We start from the raw sequence: 17,289 nt of genomic DNA, 5'->3' as shown, positions 1-17,289 counted from the left end.
TCTTGCGATTCTCTTGCATTACTTGTCATGAAATGCCAGGATTTACTTAGCCAGCTGATGCAATTTTTATGACCTTATTGCTTTTTCACCATGGTAATAGTTTTGAATCAATTTATCAATCCAGCGGTGCCATCAGACATATTGCCCTGAAGATCAAGTCCGGGTCATTCCATCAATTTACTGCGGTTTACGAAGATAGAGAAAAAAGCCAGGCCGTGCAGGCTATCAACTTCAAATGGCTTTAGTAAACATGCCTCGGTTGCTTTAACGGCTTCCCTTCTGGCTCCAGACCTTCGTGCTCCTGGGCAGGACCACCCAAATCAACCCAACAGACGCCTGTTTTCGGTAGATGCAGCCCCAGAGTAAAGAGAAGGGGCCTGGGTGGAGCAGCAGCCACCGTCTCTACGAAGTTCCCAAGTAGAGTAAGGTTGGGACAGAACCTGGGAGTGTGGCTTGGTCTTGCACACAGAGTTGATGATGGCACCCAAGTCCCATAGCTTTTGTCTTACCAGCCAGGGGGACTTAGAGTTGGTGGCGGGGGACAGAGGAACAGGCGTGTGAGCTGGGCTTCCTTGGTAGAAGGTTTTGTTAGCAGCGTTGGGATTCGTAATCCAATCCATCTTCTCTCTACAGGGGCTGCTGGTCAGTGATAATGGTTTCAAAAGATGAAAAACCTGTAAGTCATTTTTCACGGGATGAGATGTCACTGAGGGCAGGGCACAAAGAAAGAATAGCACGCTTATTTGGAAGAGATGATCTCTTAGGAAGAGAATGAACATTCCTTGCCCAAGGGAGAGAGGGAAGGGGTGTGTGGCAGGTGTCTGTCCGGCCATGGAGTTAGATTGCTGGTGTTTGCACGGATAAAACACTAGGTGTCTCCGGGGAATTCAGTTTAGTTATTGCATTGGCTGTATTCAGAGAATCCTCTTAGTTATTTGTGTTTTCTTTGTGTTTATGCATTATGTCAAAATTTGAAATCCTGTACAACAGATTCTGGTAATAAATTGTTTGCCAAAAAAAAAAAAGTGACAATGAATTTAAATATGATTTAAAAATGTATTGTTTGTAAGGCCTTAATAGAGATTAAATGCATACTATCAGCTTTGTGCCTTGCTGGGAAGCTGCTATATTCAGCATTTAAAATGAGATTTGTCAGATCCCAAGCTTATGTCGATTCTATAAAAGTTTAATGATCTACTTCCAGGTCTAGCAGCATTTAGGATTTATTTACAGTCTTTATTATAAAATTTGTCCAAAATATACACATTCCCTAAAGACTTCTGAGCTCAGCAGCAGAAATATAAATGCACCAAAATGAAATATAGCAGATGGTAAAAATCTCTGTTTGCTAGGCATTTTTTTTTCCTCTTTAATCTTTTTTCCCTCATTTTACTTTTCTTCTCTATTTGGTAAATACTGAAGGAGGCAAGAGAGGTCGTTCTGTTCCCAGGGAGCCATTTATTGGAGGCTGTTGAATAGGTTGAATAATACAGGAAACTATCATCAATGCGTAGTCCTTCTCTCTCTCTTCTCCTGGATATTTAGCAAAGTAAGGAAGGGTTGGAAATCAGGATAAGAAACTAGGAACCATGAAGTCAAGGAATGTGTAGAAAAAAAACCCAGAAGTTATTTAAGCTAGTTCTTTTATTTTACAGGTGAGAAAACAGCAACATTCTATTGGAAACTTAGAGTTGGTTCGTTGTATATGACATTCTAATTACAAAACTCAAACAACTGAGAACATTTCACTGCTCAGCCTCGGGGCTGCAGGTGCCTAAACATCTTGCCTCAAAATTCCCTGACTTCCTCAAGTCCAGCGATAATTATATCCACTTCCACCGTCCTCCAAACGTGGCCACGCCTTATAACTCATCACCAGTTAAATTAGGGGTTATCAGACATTGACGTGTCTCCAGAGGGCTGGGAGTGCGTGTAAGAAACACACACTCCTAGGCTTAGTCCCCAGAGGTTCTTCTGTGAGTCCAGGGTGGGGCTCAGTAATCTGCATTTTAACAAAGTCTCAGTTGATTCGAACGCAGGACTTCCAGGGTTCCCGCGATTTTGAATGCTGACTTTACTGTTAAAGACTCCATGCTTCATATGACCCAGGGCAAGTGACTAGATGTCTTTAAGCCTCAAATTACATCTGTGCAATGGGCCTGTGAGTTCCTGTCTCATAGAATTGCTCTGCCAATTTATTTGTGATTTTATATGAAAAGCACACAGAAGGCATTTCCAAAGGGAGTAGCCTTCCCGTCCCGGGCCCAGAATTTAGGTCAACACACAAAACACTATGTGACAGCTAAAAAGCTTCACATCTACATTTTTTCAAGTTGTGTTTCAAAAAAAAAAAAAAAAATCTACGTTTATAGTAAATGTAAAATGATCACACAAAACCTGTAAGATAGTGTTTTCAATAAATATTTAAGTATCCTTTTTGTGGAGTGAAGCAAATCATAGATTATTATGAAACAAGCATTCTATTTTAATAGATCAGTGACTTTTTTTTTTTTTTGAGACAGAGTCTCACTGTGTTGCCCAGGCCAGAGTGCCATGGCGTCAGCCTTGCTCACAGCAACCTCCAACTCCTGGGCTCAAGTGATCCTCCTGCCTCAGCCTCCCAAGTAGCTGGGACTACAGGCATGTGCCACCACGCCCGGCTAATTTTTTTGTATATATATGTTTAGTTGGTCAATTAATTTCTTTTTATTTTTAGTAGAGACAGAGTCTCGCTCAGGCTGGTTTTGAACTCCTGATCTGGAGCAATCCACCTGCCTTGGCCTCCTAGAGTACTAGGATGACAGGCATGAGCCACCACGCCTGGCCCAGTCCCAGTTATTCTTATGCTAAAACACACCTAGTGTCTACACATTTGCTGTGATGTCATCCTTTACCTGTCGTCTTCTCAACAGTCGACAGAGAAGATTCCCTCCCTCCCTCCCAGAGTTTCTTGTCTGTCTAATATTTGTGTAGCCCAGTGACAGGCACATAGAATTATGTGTCCCATGATTGTGGCTGACCATGAACACTGTCGGAATGTAGCTGAGCTGGAGAGTCCTGTGGGCTGGGGTGGTGAGGGAGGACCTGTTGGAGTTAGTGGGAATTGGGCTGGTTTCTGAGGCGTGGACGGAGGGAAGGCAGGACCTTGCCCTCTGTTTGGGCAGCTGAGCTTCGACAGAGACATGGAGAGACACAATTGGAAAGGTATACTGGAGTTGTTTGGGAAAGATCTTGGAATTTTAAAAGAGCCAGAAAGATCTAATGGAATTTTAAAAGAGCCAGAAGTCAGAAAATAGTGATTGCCAAAGGAATTTTTCCCAAACCATGCTGAGTAAAACTGTTGGGTTACTTACAAGCTCTTCAGACATTCTGAATGGGTTTTATGTTAAAACTCATTTTTTTTTTTTTGAGGCAGAGTCTCGCTTTGTTGCCCAGGCTAGAGTGAGTGCCGTGGCGTCAGCCTCGCTCACAGCAACCTCAAATTCCTGGGCTTAAGCGATCCTCCTGCCTCAGCCTCCCGAAGTAGCTGGGACTACATGCGCCACCACGCCCAGCTAATTTTTTATATATATATTAGTTGGCCAATTAATTTATTTCTATTTCTAGTAGAGACGGGGTCTTGCTCTTGCTCAGGCTGGTTTCGAACTCCTGACCTCGAGCGATCCTCCTGCCTCAGCCTCCCGAGTAGCTGGGACTACAGGTGTGCGCCACCACGCCCGGCTCATTTTTTCTGTATATTTTTAGTTGTCCAGCTAATTTCTTTCTATTTTTTTTTTTTTTTTTAAGTGGAGACGGAGGTCTTGCTCTTGCTCAGGCTGGTCTCTAACTCCGGAGCTCAAATGATCCTCCCGCCTCGGCCTCCCAGAGTGCTAGGATGACAGGCGTGAGCCACCGCGCCTGGCCATGTATTGTCCTTTTTTAAACCTCCCAAATGCCATGAGCTCTGCCCCAGATGACTACGGACCAATGCTGGATTTTCACAGAGTTGCCCAAACGTGGACATGAGTGCCCAAAGGAACGCTTGTCACCGGCTTCACAGAGTCCATATAGAGCTTTATGGAAACGTGCCATTTATAGAAAGAAAACTACAAGTCAGGGAAGGTACATATGAAAAGCTAAACACACATGACATCGATTGAGTACTTGCAATGTGCCAGGTGTCACGGTAAGCTTTTCATGGAAATAGTTTCTATGTGCTAATTGTGATGCCCATTTTACAGGTGGTAAAACCGAGACCTAGGGAGTTTAATTAACGTAGTCAAAGTCGAACAGCAAGTAAATAAGTGGAAACAGGATTTGAATTCACGTCTCCTTGACCTCAAAGTCCATCGCCTTAACTTCTCTGCTGAAAAACCTCTAGAAGGGAGGCAGAGAGGCCCCCAAAAAGCGCGTGTCGACAGACCGTTCTCAGGAACATACAACTGAAATTGTTTGTTGCTGCACAATTCGAGCCAGCCCCGAGACCCTGGCTTACCTAGGAAGCAGACATGTGCAAAGAGGAGAATCTTTCTTGGAGGAGCGTGCCTTTTCACTACGGTGAGGTCAAAAGTAATAGCTTTTCCAGTCACGACACTTGCAATTTGGCTGGAAGATGTGAATGGTCCTTTCTGGACTGCAAGCTCAATAGCTGTTCACATTTACACAGTAGGTTAAAATTTATATTTAAAAAATAGTGGCTCATAAAGAAAGAATATGGAACAGTGACAACTGCAAAAAAGAAAAGGGATAATTGTATTCATGAAAAATGAACTGGTGGGTGATAACATTATTATTTTTTTTTTTTTTAGGCAAAACGTGTTGCAGCATTCAATAATGGTGTCTTTAATTAATTCTGCCTAATGTTAAAAGAATAAGGTCACCCATACCAAAAAATTGTTGAATAAAGCAAAAATGTGTGAAAGATATACTCTCTGATGTTGCTGATAATGAAGAAGTGTTATCTACTGGTCAATATACCGTCATCATTTCTTAGAGGTTTTACAGTTGAAAATAGACAGTGGTTGTAACAACCTAATGTGATTATCACATAAAATATACTTTGTTGGGGAGAAATTATCCCATGATAACTCAGAGCAAAAGCAGTCACTCCAATGAGGATTTTTTACAGAGAGTGTTCATTCGCATTGATTTTTGCCCATAAACAGATCAATGCGTGTGTGTTGCCTTAGGGTTCACAAATGACTTTCACAAACATTCTGGGGCTCACACACTCCCCATTTGGCAGATGAGAAAACAAAGAATGTCCAAGGGCACAGCAAGTAAACAAGAGTTGAGTCCATGTCGTCAACCCGGATTCTTCGCCAACAGCTCTTCTGCTCTCTCTACAATAGTTTCTCTCTAAAAAACACGTTGAGAACCCCTTTTCGGTGAATTGTAGGGACAGGCACGTTGTGTGAGTTGCACAGGGGGATAGATTCAAGGAGAGGCAAGAGGTGACTTCACATCATGGAAAATAATTCATCAACATTTCTGGAGAGCAGAACCCGAGCCCTGAGCACGTGTGGGAAGGCAGAGGGGACTGCCCTGGCTTCTTCAGCCGGGGTAGCCTGGCTTTTCCCTGGACTTGGTGGCCTGGGAAGGAAGTGTATGTGGCCTCTCTCCTGTCTTGGGAACGAAGATGCGTTTTGGAGGGTTAAATAAGCGTTCCTTCCAGTCATGTAAAATACCCGTCCTTAGAAGAGTTCTGATAAATTCATTATTTCCTTTTGGTCACATCTCCACAAATGTCCCTGATATTCCACTGATCTTTGGATGCCCATCGTAGAATGTTATCCTGGACAATTGCTCCGTTAGTCTACTCTTCAGTCAAGCATTGGATTGGATGGGAATTGTTTTCATTTCCTTGTTCTCAGCATGCAAACGGATCAGCCAAGAAGTATTTATTTATGCATGCTATGGGCATAGGACTTTTCTGGGGATACAGAAAATATTCTTGTTCTCCAGGAGTTTATAACTCAGGGGAGATAAAACTAATGTATAGGAAACTATCAAGTGCGATTTAACTAGTGAACTATGTATTACTGAGTTTAATGCCATGAGAGTCGAGAGGGGGAGATGGTATTTAAACCAGGCTTTAAAAACGTGGCGAGAATCTCGTGAGGGAGAATTGGGGTGGGAGGGAGGAGGACCCAACTTCCAGGTAAGGGGAATTTGAGCAAAATTATGGGATTTGGAATGAGTGTTGTGCAGGGAAGGGACAGCGAAGAGCTGGCTTGGGAGATGGGTGTTGAGGGGGAAGGTGGGAAGTAAAGAGTGACCAGGTCATGATCAAATGTGAAACCCAAGAAGGGGAATTTATTTGATCTGATAGAGAAGAGAGTTTCGTCCTAAATGACTTGATAAGGGAGTGGGAGAACAGGAGGAGGAGGAGTATATCATGATATTTGTGATGGTCATTTATGATGGGACATGGGATGGGAGTGGCTTGGGTTAGGAGCTGGGGAATGGAGCAACATCCGGGGCATGGAGAAACCAGCAAAGCCCCAAGAACCCAGGCGTGCATGCCAGAGGAGGTATGCATGACATTCACTGAGTACTTATTATGTGCCAGGCATTATGGTAAGCTTTTTTTTTTTTTTTTGAGACAGAGTCTCACTCTGTTGCCTGGGCTAGAGTGCCGTGGCGTCAGCCTAGCTCACAGCAACCTCCAACTCCTGGGCTCAAGCGATCCTCCTGCCTCAGCCTCCTCCCGAGCAGCTGGGACTACAGGCATGCGCCACCATGCCTGGCTAATTTTTTCTGTATATATATTTTTAGTTGTCCAGATAATTTCTATTTTTACTAGAGACAGGGTCTTGCTCTTGCTCAGGCTGCTTTTGAATTCCTGACCTTGAGCGATCCGCCCACGTCGGCCCTCCAGAGCGTATGGTAAGCTTTTTACAGAAATAGCTTCTAAGGGCTAATTATGGTGCCCATTTTACAGGTGGGAAACCTAAAGAGTTTAACATGTCCAAAGTCACACAGCAAGTAAATAGATGGAGGAAGGATTTGAATTCACCTCTGCTTGACCTCAAAGTCTATTACCCTAACTTCTCTGCTGAAACCTCTAGAGTTGTTTTAGATCTCGTGAAGCTAGTGATAGGAAAGGAGAGGGGGAAAAAGCGAATCTAATAGGTTTGTCAAAGGCAAACAGATAAACATGGAAAGCAGTTTAGGGAGAGAGAGAGAGATGAAAGATACCAGAGAGAGGAAAAAATAGTAGAAATTTAAGTGTCAAGGCTCATGGAGGATTGAGTCTTAACTGGTGGTAAAAAAAAAAAAAAAGGTTTATATCAAGTTTTAAAAAGCATGTAACATGTATTGATTAATTCAAAGTCTGGTGCAAATGCCTTCTCCTAAAAGCCTTTCTTTTTTTTTCCCACTTTTTTTTTTTTTTTTGAGACAGAGTCTCGCTTTGTTTCCCAGGCTGCAGTGAGTGCCGTGGCGTCAGCCTCGCTCACAGCAACCTCCAACTCCTGGGCTCAAGCGATCCTCCTGCCTCAGCCTCCTCCCGAGTAGCTGGGACTACAGGCATGCGCCACCACGCCTGGCTAATTTTATTTATTTTATATATATATATTTTATATTTTATATATATATATATATACACACACACACACACACATATATATATATATTTTTTTTTTAGTTGGCCATTTAATTTCTTTCTATTTATAGTAGAGACGGGGTCTCGCTCTTGCTCAGGCTGGTTTCGAACTCCTGACCTCGAGCAGTCCTCCTGCCTCAGCCTTCCAGAGTTGCTAGGATGACAGGCATGAGCCACTGCGCCCGGCCTAAAAAGCTTTTCTAACCTTTTTACATTAATCAAGTCTTCAACAAAATGATTGATTGAAAACCCCTCCTTCTTTTGAGCTCTCACTGCTCTTTTAATATTATATTATAACATATAACAAGAGCCATGTCTTATTCTTTTATGATACCCAGTGCTTATCATGGCACCTGGTGCATATCGAGCGTTTAAGTAAGGTTTGTGAATGAATGAATGAATGAATGAAGTAGGAAAGTATAGTGTTCAGATCACAGATAAAGAAATCCTTCACTCACATCAATAGGACCAAAATTATATTACTGGGGGAAATCTTGGGAAATTATTTTCTAGTTCAGATTCTTCCTACTGTAGATGAGAAAGCAGAAACTGTAGTCCAATATTATGTAACATTCTTGAAAAGTTGAAATTCAGCCTCTGCTAAAATACTTTTAGTGAAGAGGAGATGCATTAAAGTTTTGGAACAGGCTAATTGTTACAAACTTCTTTCTGTGTTGAGCCCGAAGACTTTTTATTAACTCATTGCTATTAGAAATGTCCAATGGCAAATGGATCAATTCCTTCCTTTATTTACTAAACATAGCTATCATAAACTCCCAACACCCACTCTGTTTTTTTTCCTAAAGTGTAACATTCATTATTTTTGCAAATCATTTTTTGTGCTTACAGCTTTTGAGATTCCAATCACTGCCATTGCTTGCTTCTAGCTAAATTCTGGGCTTAATGATGTCTACTTTTAAGTTAAACACATTACTCCTGGTCTGGATTGGGCAGTAAATAATCAGTAGAACTATAAACTTCCTTTTATGGACACATTATTTTTCTTAATGTACCCTAATGCTTAACATTTTTTTGTGAACTCATATTGTGCTTATAGTCAATAAAACTTCTGGCTCTTTTTCTCTTGTGCTGAGATTTGTATAATAGTTTTTCACTATTGGATTTTTGTCTAGTTGTATTCCGCTCATATTCTATTCAGATGTAGGGATTTTGAATCTTTTTTTGTTTTTGTACAAACTCTTGGAATATGGTCCAGAAGGGATTTTGAATCTTAACTCTGTCATTCAACATCCTGCATATTCTCTGTATCTTCCAACTCTGAGCCTTTGAAAACTTGATATGCATAATATCTACAACCCCATGTGAATTATTGATAAAAATAGTAAACATGATAGCATCAAGACTAATGTCTATTTTGCTAACAATTGCATTTCTGACTCCTAGCACAGTGCCTGGTAAATATCAAATATCTAATAATAGTGGATAAATAAATGAATAGCAGAGTTTTTCTAGTTGATTATAGTCAACTAATCAATTCTTGTAAAGTACTATCATTCTATCAGATATAAAATATGTGTACAATTAATAGCCAATATTCCTCTATGTTTCTTGCAAAGATTTCAGGAAATGCTTTGTCAAATACATTGGTTTAGACAAAATAATCTTTTTGTAGTAGATGTTCTAAGAGACACTGGTTCCAAGATAGAGGCAAAAAAAGGAAGGGGTAAAGGATCAGAAGTGTTTTGAGAAAGACTCCATATTATATTCTCCTGAGAGATCCAACACACGTTCTCTTATTAAAGACTTCCAAAAGCTAACAAATAAAGTAGTTTAATTTTGTTAAACTCAAAACCTCCCAAACTTATTTAACATGTATCCTCGTTTCTTCTTATAATTTGTATCAGGTAGAACAAGTGTCCTTTGGAACAGATTTTGGAAGGTACTAATATACAAACTTTTCCCAATTGAAATGAAAATGGAATTTGTCTGGGATGGTTTGCTATTCATAATCTCACGTTGATGTTCGACAATCATCTGTCCCCTCTTTATGTGCTCACAAACTGATGTCTCAAACAACCAGAATAGTGCGCTATAAAGTTTGGCTGGAGTTGACATCAAGCTCATAGATTTATGGCAGAGTTTCCGCTCTGACTTTGCATCAGAATTACTTGTAAGGATTTTTAAGAAATCTAGACGCCTGCAATTCAGCCTGGAGTTTATGATTCCACAGGGGTGAGTGGGGCCAGAGGTGCACAAGCGGAGTTGCTGACTCCTGGGGTCTGGCCGGGGGCATCTGCTACTTTTTCCTTGTCGGAAGTTGAGATATGGCACTTCAGTTCCTTGGGGACCTCTGACGATGGCTGGCAGAGACTTGGACACATTAGAACAAGGCGCTCTGTTGTTCTCCCCATTTGTCTTGGCTTTCAATTCTCTCGTCCCAATATTTGCTCTACCTTTTCCAATCAATTCTTCTTTTTGACATAGGAGATAAAAGCAAAATAAAAATTGAGTAGCTCTGCTTTCTCTCTGTCATCTGTCAGTGTTATTAAATTTATCCCAAGAATCATAGGTTTGCCTTCCAAAGTTAAAACAGCCTCTTTGTTTTCTATTGCATACTTTGCAAACCTCAGTACATTCTGGGGTTGGGTTTTCTTGAATTATTATTTACTCTTCTCAAATACTGCCACGTGGCCATCCTTCCCTTATTTTATATATGTACACAGATGTAATGATTTTTGAAATGAAATTTTATATTGGTATCATGAAAATATTTTATATTCCTAATTAACACTATCAGAAATCATTTCTTAAGAACTCCTTGCTTGCTCATCGTGTGGCATCATGCTTCATGTCCTCTACAGGAAGAACAGGAGAAAGAAAAGCTAGAAAAAGAGAGAATGTGTCACAGATAGACACAGGACCAACGTACAGCTTACAAAAAAATAAGTTGCTTTAAAATCAGTGTTATTGGCAACCACAGGAAAGCAGTGCATATGCTTTTTTTAAATCTATCAAACATATTCCCCCCATTGCCTTCAGTGATAGTCAGAAGTTGTTAACATGTATTACAAAAACTTCTGAGTTCTTGGCCGGGCGTGGTGGCTCACGCCTGTAATCTTAGCACTCTGGGAGGCCCAGGCGGGAGGATTACTAGAGCTCAGGAGTTCGAGACCAGCTTGAGCAAGAGTGAGACCCCATCTCTACTAAAAAAAAAAAAAAAATACAAAAATTAGCCAGATGTTATGGCATGTAGTCCCAGCTACTTGGGAGGCTGAGGCAGGAGGATTGCTTGAGTCCAGGATTATGAGGTTGCCCTGAGCTGACACCATGATGCTGTACCCAGGGTGACAAAGTAAGACTGTGTAAGAGTTTTCCCGTGAGCTATGAGAAGAATGTATATTCGGCTTTATTTGGGTGGAATGTTCTGAAGAGTTCTGTCAAACCCTTTTGTTCTAGAGCTCTGTTCAAGTCCATTATTTCTTTGCTTATTTTCTGTTTGGAAGATCTGTCCAGTTCATTTAGTGAGGTGTTGAAATCCTTGGCTACTATGGTGTTATTGTTTATCATACTATTTAGATGGGACATGGTTTGCTTTATGTAACTGGGTGCTCGTGCGTTGGGTGCATAAATATTAAGAATTGTTAATTCTTCTCATTGGATCTTCTCTTTCACCATTATATAGTGGCCATCTTTGTCCTTTCTTTCTTTTGCTATTTTAAAGCTTATGTTATCTGAAATAACTATAGCTACCCCTGCTTTCTTTTGACTTCCATTTTCCTGGATGATTGTTTTCCATCCCTTGAGCTGAAAGCATCTTAGTGGGTTAGATGCGTTTCCTATAGACATCAGATACTAGGCTTGTGGATTTTTATCCACTCTACCAGTCCATGTCTCTTCAGAGGACAATTTAAGCCATTTGCATTTATTAAGAGGATTGATATTTGAGGTAGATTTCCATTCATATTGTTGGGTGAATTCCTATTGTTTTGTTTTACTGCTTGAGCAGTTGTAGAGTCCAGGATCTAGATGTTAATTCTTGAGTGATTTTACTTTGGAGAGTGTCTAATGCGCTGTTCAGTGTGTAATACAGGTCTGAGTACTTCCTGTAGGGCTTGTCTGGAAAGGTCTTTATTTCTCCTTCATAAGTGAAGCTTAATTTTGCCAGGTAGAGAATTCTAGGTTGGCCATTATTCAGTTTTAGAAGATTTAAGGATAGGCATTCAGTCCCTTCTGGCTTGTAAAGTTTCAGAAGTCTGCAGTTAGTCTGATAGGTTTTCCCTTGTAGGTAATCTGCTGTTTTTGCCTCACTGCTCGAAGGATTGCTTCTTTCATGTTTACTTTAGTCAGCCTGATGTGGTGATTGCTTTTTCACATTGAGTCTCCCAAGAGTTCTGTGTGCTTCTTGTATCTAGATAGCTAGATTTTTGGCCATGCCAGGCATATTTTCCTCCAGTATTCCATGAAATAAGTTTTCCAGCCCTTGTGTATTTTCTTTTCTCTCTGGGATGCCAGTGATTCTTATATTTGGCTTCTTTACATATTTCTTGTATGTTTTATCTTGTCTCTTGCTTCTGTGTTCTTTTTCTTCATCCAATTTGTTTAACACATAGGCATTATTTTCAAGCTCTGAGATTCTTTCCTCTGCATGATCCGTTTTGTTCTTGAGGCTTTCAGCTGTGTTTTGAAGTTCATTGAATGCCTCCTTCATTTCTAAGATTTCTCTTTGGTTTTTGCATAGTATTTCAATATTTTAGAGAGAATTTTTCATTCATTTCTTGTATTGTTCTTGTAGCTTCGTTGTGTTGGGTTTCTATTTTCTTTCAATTCCATTGAGTTTTCTTACAATCCATATTCAGAATTTTTCCTGTGTCATTTTAATCATTTCTTTTAAGTTGATATCCGTTGTTGAGGATCTAATGATTTCTTTTGGTGGTGACTGTTCTCTCTGATCTTTCATGTTTCCTGTGTTCTTTCACTGATTCTTTCTCATCAGGCTTCTTGGTTGTGAACTGGGGGTGCTAGGACTGGCTTATGGCCCTATGTCGAAGTCCCCAAGGGTCATTCCATGACAGTACCGGGAAAGGCATGCTGGTTCTGTATTGCCTTAGGGACATTGTAGCAAGTTGGGTTATTTCTGACCTGTTGTCTTCACTTCTTGCCAATGGAGACTAGTGAGTTTGGTCCCTCAGCTTAAGCTTCAAGCTGGTTGATTTCACTTGTGGGTATGAGTCCACTGCCCTCTCATAGCTTGAGACAGAAGGTACTATGTTAAGCTATGGGGTTACACTCTCTGTCATTGATTGTATTTTGTGTGGAGGAGCCAGTTATCAAGGTAATCTGATGTCTCTGGGGTAGGCTCTGGCCCCCCAGGTGGTGTATATGAATGCCCCAATCTTTGGGAGGGGCCTTGCCACTCCCAAGGGTTGCTTGGACCCCATTCCTCTAAGTTGGTGTTAGGGGCAAGATAGATCACAGCTGGTGTACGCAAGCTTGGGTGTGTACTTCCATGGTTGCTTGACCTGCCACTAGGGGGAGCCACTAATATGTTATCCAGGGCTCTTTCACCACACTTGGAGGGCTGCTCCTGATGGGAGGAGTCAATTGGTACAATTGCTGGGATCTCTGGCCAGGTTTTTCCTTCCCTGTCCACAAACTGCAATGCTGTCTGCTGCTCGAATCCGGGGAGCAAGCTCTGGAGTTACGGTCTGATTGGATGACCTGAGCTTGTCCAGCGGGCAGAATCAAAAGGCTGACGACTATTTTTCAGCACCAAAGTCCTGCAGATTCAGGCCAGCCGCACAGAGAGAGTGGCTTTTCTCGCTTCTCCCCATCTCCAACGGCAGAATCCACCGTGCCCAGCACAAAAGTCTCTGGGCTGGGGCAGGGATGTTGCCCCAGACTGCATCTCTGGACTGGAGACCCCAAAGATAGAGGGCACCCACCCCTGGAGAGCTAGTGTTGGGGGCAACCACTCAGGAGCTGGCGGAAGCGGGTCTGGCGGGCCGAATCAACAGGCCACCAGCTGTCACCTCTGCCTCGCAGCCCTGCAGACTCGGGTCTGCCTGGCAGAGGGCCCTCATCGTTCTGTCCCGCCCTGAGCTGACTGGATCACCAGCGGTTCCCAGGGCCAGAACCCCCTTTCCGGTGTTCACCAGTGTGCTCTGGTCCCAGTGCCCACCAGAGGTGAGGTGCCTGTCTCCACAGTCCCTTGTGCCATTGTGGTTGTGGGAAGGAGCCACTCAGACCAGTCCCTCCCCCGCCAGAGCACCGAGTCCCAGCACAGAGCACTGGAGAGTTCAGAGTGTTCCCTGCTGTTGTCTCCTCTCTGCAGAGTCTGTCGTCCTGTGCCACCACTCTGCACCGACTTCAGGCGCGTCCCTGTCTGAGTGGGTGTGCGGGTCTGGGGGAGGGGAGCCGGGTGTCCTGTGAGTCAGAGCCCTGGGATGGCCCTCCAATCTTTCCCCTGTTGTGTTTCTCACCTTCTCTAGTCTTTGCAAACTTACCTCCCTTTCACCTTTTATTTTTCCTGTGCTGCATGTCCAACGCTGTTTCTCTGCAGATGAACAACACTGCTCTGGGGGTGGGGAGTGCTCCACTCGTGGGTAGCAGTCCTCGTTCTTCACCTCCTCCTCTGGGAGCAAGGAGCCTGGAGGCCACCACCAATCCGCCATTTTCAAGGCTCTGCATTTTATCAGAACTCCTGAGTTGTACCCTCTGCTTACTGTATGCTCTACTCATTTCCTAGTCTCTCCTTATATTCTTGTCACATACCATGTTTCCCCGAAAGTAAGACCTACCCATACAATAAACCCCAGCAGGATGTGGGTCTAAGCATGTGCGCAATAGAAGCCCTACCCCGAAAATCAGCCCTAGTGATGGGTGTGGCTATGAAAATCAGCCCTAGTGATGGGCGTGGCTATGAAAATCAGCCCTAGTGATGGGCGTGGTTATGAAAATCAGCCCTAGTGACGGGCGTGGCTATGAAAATCAGCCCTAGCGATGGGCGTGGCTATGAAAATCAGCCCTAGTGATGGGCGTGGCTATGAAAATCAGCCCTAGTGATGGGCGTGGCTATGAAAATAAGCCCTAGTGATGGGCATGGCTATGAAAATCTGCCCTACTGATGGGCGTGGCTATGAAAATCAGCCCTAGTGACGGGTGTGGCTGCGCAGCGCATCTGCACAACCCATGCGTGTGGTCTCAGAGCGGGAAAGAACACGAGCAGCCCTTCTCATCCGCCCCGTGAGAGCTCTAGTGCTCAACAGGATTGATCGGGGCTGGTGGCTCTAAAGGAAACAGAGTCGCAAGACATTCAGGATGGGATTTGGGGTCTGGAGAGTGAGGATGATGTTCCAGAAGAAGACGCCTTCACTCTATTTGAATCAATGCAGATGGTTGTACCGCACTTAAAAGAAAAAAATAACACGTCCCCTGAAAATGCGCCCTAGGGTGTCTTCTTGAGGAAAAATAAATATAAGACCCTGTCTTATTTTCGGGGAAACAGGGTAATTTTACAAGGTGCCTAAATGATTCTTTCTCGTCCTTTAAATGTCGACTTAGACTTCATTTCCTATGGGAAGACCACCCTGCTACCAAAGAGGATGTCTTTCTCTCGTGTTCCTATGGCAGTAGACACTTTCCTGTCCCTGTCATTCCCAGTCTGGCTCCTTGCCTTTTCCTCCTCCTCGTCCTCGGGAATATTAGGGCTTGTGTGTCATTCATTCATCTTCGTATCCCAGCGCACCCAGGGCGGTGCTCAGCACCGTGCTCAGTGACTACGTATTGAGTGAGTGGAAATAGGAGACATGGCACCTCTCCCCGCATCTCGATCCTGCTGATAAAATACGGCTTCGGACGCGTCAGCAGGCTGGAGCCAGGAACTCTGTGGCAGCAAAAGCTGCCTTTAAGCATCCTCAGCAGAAATGCGAACGGATGTTCTCAGTTCTCTCTGGCTGCAGATGATATGAGAGGCAGGAAGTATATTGTATCTTTTATATTTATTTATCTATTTCTCAGTTCCCAGCTGGAGCTGGCAGTGCATAGACTTTGAGAAGGTAATGTCGCTATTTGTAAACTGAAGGCAGGTGATAGGGAAGTGAATGGAGTAGAATAAACACGGGGCTCCGCAGGATGGTTTTTCAGGCTCTTTGGGGCAGATAACAACACTGTAAAAAAAAAGGATAATGACGCATAAGGGGCTAAGGCTGTTAATTTTTTTTTTTCCCTCGCAGGATAATTCAGATCCAGAACTGTTGCATACCTTGCGCAGTGAAATCTGCTCACCACGGGTTTCTGAAATTTTTTTGTTTGGTTTACGTGACTTTTCCTTCTGGCTTATTCACGAACTCATGCGTGGGGTAGTTAGTTTACCTTTCATAACGGAGTGGTGGCTCGATCCCACCTCTCAGAAGTAAACGGAATTCAGATACAGCGTGGAATAAAAATGCACAGTACAATTTGTACGTAGTTAACATTGTTACTTACGTACAGATCTAAAATCTTGAGAGTTGTCGTTCATAAAATACGAATTTATGCTCCATTTTGGTGACTGCAAATCTGAGGACCTAAGCATTTTTGAGGTGTATCTTAAGCCCTCTCCATTCTAAGTTCTGGTGATAAGTGCAAAGTAACCTCTGTCATTTAGGCCCTTCATGGTGAAACAAGCTGCTCTTCCAGGAACTCCCACTGACATCCACAATGTCAGGAATTATATGCTCAAGGTTCCCAGGACTGGGTCCCCGTCCCACCCGTCTCTGTGGCCCCCGCTCCCCCAGAGAACAGCACACGGTAAATGCGTGTTGACTGAAGGAACGATGTCTGTTCAGTGTCCGTGTGTCAGAGTGGATTCTTGCTGGGTATATCATTGTGGTGTGTGTCACACCCCAAAACCCCATTGGAGTTTTGGCCCAGGAGTACAATGCAGGTTATGTTTCTAATAATGATTGTTTGAGTCAGCTCAGGCTGCTGTAACAGAATACCATAGAACGAATGGCTTGAACAACAGAAATTCATTGTCTCATCGTTCTGGGGGCTGGGAAGTCCAAGAGCAAGGCGCTGGCAGATTTGGTGTCTGGTGAGGTCCTGCTTCCTGGTTCATAGACAGCGGTGTTTTCACTGTGCTCTCTTGAGGTGGGGAGAGGTGGCAAGCTCTCCCAGGCCTCTGGAAGGGACACCACTCTCATTCGCAAGGGCTCTTCCCTGACGATGTCACTTAACCCCAGTTACCTCCCAAAGGCCCCACCTGCTAACATCATCTTATTAGAGGCCAGGGGTTTCAACATATGAATTTTGGGGGACACAGGCCTTCTGTCCGTAACAACAGCTATATCGCAGGATCTCCCTCAGCCTCAGGTTTCTTTTGGGGGTACCGTGTCTATCTCCGTGATCACTGGGTTTGATAAGCTTGGAGAAATCTATTTCCTTTGGTAACCAAGAGAGCAAATTCTATAAGGTTCTCTGGACGCCTCAAAAGCTCAGTTATGCTTCCAAGGGCTGCCCCTCAATCCCCTTTGTTTATCTCCGTGCTCACCTTTCTGATTTAGTTTCTCCGTCATACCTTTGACATGGCTTCTGCTTTCTCTGGGGAAGTGGAGGGGTTACGTTCTTTCCTTGCTCGTTTCCTCTGACTTACGATATTCTTTTTTTTTTTTTTGACTTACGATATTCTAGTGGGCTGTACTCCTCCCACCTGGACCTCTAGTACGGCATCTCCATGCCTGTATTGCTCTCTCCCTTCTTAATTT

General features: G+C 43.3%; 2 long non-coding RNA genes across 4 annotated transcripts in view; both read left to right on the top strand.

Moving 5' to 3' along the window:
• The window catches only part of LOC105874795 (uncharacterized), a 176,935-nt gene that overhangs the window by 67,899 nt on the left and 91,747 nt on the right, over nucleotides 1–17,289 (top strand). The window contains exon 3 of one of the 3 annotated variants that reach the window (XR_012915735.1): nucleotides 634–1,922. The exons of the other annotated variants lie outside the window; for them this stretch is intronic. This is a non-coding gene — a long non-coding RNA (uncharacterized LOC105874795). Of the gene's footprint in view, nucleotides 1–633; nucleotides 1,923–17,289 lie in introns of those variants that run through there. 3 annotated transcript variants of the gene reach the window in all.
• LOC142865536 (uncharacterized) lies at nucleotides 3,814–4,902 on the top strand. Its single transcript, XR_012915741.1, has 2 exons — nucleotides 3,814–4,536; nucleotides 4,788–4,902. It is a non-coding gene; the product is annotated as an uncharacterized LOC142865536 (long non-coding RNA).

Source organism: Microcebus murinus, chromosome 29 (assembly GCF_040939455.1).
Source record: "Microcebus murinus isolate Inina chromosome 29, M.murinus_Inina_mat1.0, whole genome shotgun sequence".
Classification (NCBI taxonomy): domain Eukaryota; kingdom Metazoa; phylum Chordata; class Mammalia; order Primates; family Cheirogaleidae; genus Microcebus; species Microcebus murinus.
The sequence above is the reverse complement of the archived record's forward strand: the minus strand, read 5'-3'. Positions and strand labels throughout refer to the sequence as shown.